The following is a 4099-nucleotide window of genomic DNA, read 5'->3' on the forward strand; positions in this document are numbered from 1 at the left end:
GCCCCCTGGGCCGACGCGCGCCCGCTCCGCTCCCATTCATGCGCTCCAGCCTCAGCGGCGCCGCGCGGCGACCCTTTCTGAGCCACCGCGGTTCCCGTAGGGTTCACTTCCTGTTTTCCGGATGCGTCATCAACGCGCTCCCGGGCGCCGGCGGCCGCCGCCGATGACGCAGCGCCGAGCTCCTGCGCATGCGCACTTGGCTCCCTCCGGGGTTTCTGCGCCCGGTAGGACCAGAAGGGGAGGGCCTGCCGGGGGCACCTGCCGGGCGGGCTGCAGTTCGGAACCTCCCCAGCTCCGCAGCCCTACGGTTCCCCTAGGGTTTTGACGCGGTCGTGGGACGGCTGGGCGCCGGGAAGCGCTCTGCAGTCGCTGTCAAGTCCTCTCCGGCCCAGCAGCCAAGGCGGAACCTCAGGCTTTACAGACGACCGCTGCTCGTTTTGGGGACATTGAAGGGCACAGAGGTGTTCAGTGGAGGGCTCGGGGATGCGCTTGGGCTGGCAGACTCAGGTGGGCTGGCAGACTCGGGTGGGCTGGGCCCAGGAGCCTTAGAGTCAGAGGCCGGGCTCGTTCGTGTCTGCAGCCTTGTGCATGGAGTGGCCAAGGGGTCGCACTGCCGGTGCTGGGGTGGTAAGTGACGCCTGACATTTATTTGCCTCTGAAGGGAGTCCGGTGGACAGACTCTGGCGTCTTTGAGTCTTCAAGAACTGTCAGCGCTGCAGAGGTTTGCCTCCGTCCAGGAGTCCGGCAGAGCGCACGCCTTGACGTTTGGCAGTGCCCTTGCAGACGGGAGTGGCATTGCATATAGCCCCAGAATGCCGTATGCACGTTCTTCACTACCCTGGGTTCCGTAGGTTACAGGGCCATGCACAGGTTCTCCACCAATGTGATCATTTCACTTTCCTCTCATCGCCCCTTAATCTTTGTTTCAGGTAAGGAGATCTGGGATAGTGCCGGGAGCAGGAGCTCCGCCTGTGGCAAAGGTCATGAGGAAGGAGGCTCGGCATACACAAAGGCGGGATCGAGCCTCAGGAGTCCCCCTGGAAATTCTCGAGCATCTACCCCCCAAACCAGAGTCTGCCTACTTTCTGCTTTGTGCTTTCACCTACACCTCTGACTTTATGGAGGGCTGTCCCCCACTACCTCTCTGAAAAAAGAGTTAACTTACAGCTCCAGTTAATAAAGTTCCTGGGTGTGCTAGTGTTTCAACCTACAAACTCCTTTGGAAGTCCTCTAGCCTGCCTGAATAGGTTTTTCTGGCCACATGTGATTGTTCAGAGCCTCCTAACTGTGAGAGGCATGAGATGTTCTAAACTGTCTAAATACAGAGTCCTTTGAGCAGTTAAAAGATTGATTAGAAATTGTATTGGTGAAGGGTTTTTCACTTGTTGGGCCAATGTTTGCTGCTAAGTGTCCATATCCCTTACCTGCTGTGTCCCTGGCAGTGTATTGATTAATATAATTGGTGTAAGTAGTAGCTTTAATGTTTGTAATCTTGGACCCTTGAGTTAATTCTTTTTCTTGTTATAGCCCACCACACCTTTGCCCTGTAGGAATGCAACTTTATCTAATGCTTTTGGAGGGTGGCCCCTGACTAATCACCTTTAGAGAAAAATAAGTTTTCTGAAGAAAGGGTCTTAAAATGTTAACAGGCCTCCGGGCCAGAAGATGATGCAAATCACCTAAACTTTTGCATATGATAAGTTTGTAGGAAGAAAGCCTGGCTTACTGCATGACTTTACCCCTTCCCCCATTATCCTCTATGCATAACTTAAGGCATAAAAACTACTTTGGAAAATAAAGTGCGGGCCTTGTTCACCGAAACTTGGTCTCCCCCTGTCGTTCTTTCTCTCACCTTCTGGCTGAATTATTCAGCATCTTTTCTCCACTAAATTTTGTCACTGAGCTATCCTTATTTAACCACTCTTTATATCCTTAATTAACGTTTAATTAAGCAATTGTTTCCTGATCCTCGCCGACGCCGTCCCCGCTTTGAAGTCCCTGGATCCACCGGGGCTGGACCCCGGCAGGATAGGTATATGAAAAGATGCTCAGGCTCACTAATCATCAGGGAAGTGCAGATCAACCACAGTGAGCCACCACCCCACACGATTACAGTGGCCGTCGTCAGAAAGTTAAAGGATGAGCAGCACTGGCAGGATTGGAGAAGCCACCACCCCACACGACTACAGTGGCCGCCGTCAGAAAGTTAAAGGATGAGCAGCACTGGCAGGATTGGAGAAAAGGGAATCCTTGTACCCTGCCGGTGAGAATGTAAGTTGATGTATCAATTGTGGAAAACAGTATGGGAGGTCCTCGAAAAACTAAAAATAGAGTTGCCATATCATCCTGAAATCCAACTTCTGTGATCCAGCCTAAATGAACTATCTTGAAGCCATACCTGCACTCCATGTTCACTGCAGGATTAGTTGCAGTAGCCAAGATACAGAAACAACCAAAGTGTCCATCCACAGCTGGATGGAAAATGTGTGTGTGTGTGTGTGTGTGTACACAGGCGCACACCTGCGTTACCAACCAAGGGATCACTACCCAGTGATCATAGAGGCCAGTACTGTGACATCGGCTTTTGAGGAAAGAATGAGGTTTATTGTGAGGTTGACCAGCGAAGAAATGGAAGACAGGTCTCAGATCTGTCTCCCCCATCCAACATTCAGGGTGAAATTTAAGGGGTTAGGGGAATTTCAAACTTGGGAACTGATTGTCTAGTCTCAAGTCAGTCTGCTGGAAGCCAGGTTTTCCTTATTGAAAGGTTTCTTGCCTCGTAAAGGGCTCCAGTGACGTTTCTGTTAGTTTTCTGAAGGTTCTTCATTTGAAAGTCAATGTGGAGACATGGGTTCCCCTTTTGTACCTGTGTAGTGCTGTCTGTAAAGTAACTGAAGATTTGGTTAATCAATTATTCTACTTAAGGAGGAAAACTATTTTAAACTGGCCAATATTTTTTTACATGCTTTTTCATATATGTGGAATATTATTCAGGCTGTTAAAAGGAAGAAAATTTTTAAATTTTATATAAAACTTAGAAAAGGATGATGCCTTGTCATCTGTGACATGAATGAACGTAGAAGACATGTGCTAAGTGAGATAAGCCAGACACAGAAACCAAATACAGCACGATCCATTCATAGGTGGGATCTGAAAAAGAAAGTTGGAATCATTGTAAAGGAGAGTAGAATGGTGGTTACCGGAGGCTGAGGGTTGGGAGAAGGGGAAGTTATTGAGCAAATAATACAAACTTTCAATGAAAAGATTAATAAGTTACGAAGACATAGTTAATAATAATGTATCCTATACTTGTGATTTGCAGAGATTTTAAGTCTTTTCAGCACAAACACAAAAAACGAGCGGGGCGCTGGATAAGGGCATGAGCTCCATTGTGGCCATCTCACAGTGTTAGATACATCAGCACGTCACGTTGTTCACCTTAAATACAAACGATTTTTATTTGTCAAAATAAAACTATTTTAAATCATTAAAGAATAAGAAGGAGATGGCTGGGCGTGGCCTGGTTCAGCTGTGCTCCAGCGCCTGGCGCCTCCTGACACTTAGGCTGGGTAATGAACCGGGGTATCTCCAGGGTGACAGCGGAAGAACGCAGAAGCACAGACGCGGCATCTTCCTCGGCCGCTCCTCTTGCCTGAGATTGAGCTGTGGCGCTAAGGCATTCAGGATCTTCATACTGCTGGATTAATTCCACCCAGCTACCATTGGTATTATTATTACCATTTTTATCCTTAATGTGATTACACAAGTAGTACAGATGGATGTATTCTCAACAAGAAAAGTTGAAAACACATATAGGCACAAAGACACATCCCTGAAAATAAGTATTTCAAGGATGCACTGGCCACGAACTTAAAAAAAGCTTAGCCGTTTCCCTCCCAGCTGCCCTCTGCCACAGGTTTAGCGACGTCCCTCTGGTTCGCAGGGACGCGCTCCGCCCCGCCCCCCCAGGCCCCACCCACCACGGCCGGAACCGGAACCGCGCCGGCCTTCGGCTCCTGCACCGGGCATGCGCGGGAGCGGGCGCGCGCAGGCGCAGACGCCGCGGGAAGCGCCGAGTCCGGTCCGGCTTCCTCCGGCT

The 4099-nt window shown here is 49.7% G+C and overlaps 1 protein-coding gene across 1 annotated transcript in view; it reads left to right on the plus strand.

Moving 5' to 3' along the window:
• Window positions 1-4050: 4050 nt before the first annotated feature.
• TRAPPC12 (trafficking protein particle complex 12) overlaps window positions 4051-4099 on the plus strand; it is a 41302-nt gene continuing 41253 nt past the window's right edge. The window contains exon 1 of the mRNA XM_010848443.1: window positions 4051-4090. The gene's annotated coding sequence lies outside the window, so the exon portion shown is untranslated. The remainder of the gene's footprint in view (window positions 4091-4099) is intronic.

The sequence above is a fragment of the Bison bison genome, unplaced genomic scaffold (assembly GCF_000754665.1).
Source record: "Bison bison bison isolate TAMUID 2011002044 unplaced genomic scaffold, Bison_UMD1.0 scf7180017864266, whole genome shotgun sequence".
Taxonomy (NCBI): domain Eukaryota; kingdom Metazoa; phylum Chordata; class Mammalia; order Artiodactyla; family Bovidae; genus Bison; species Bison bison.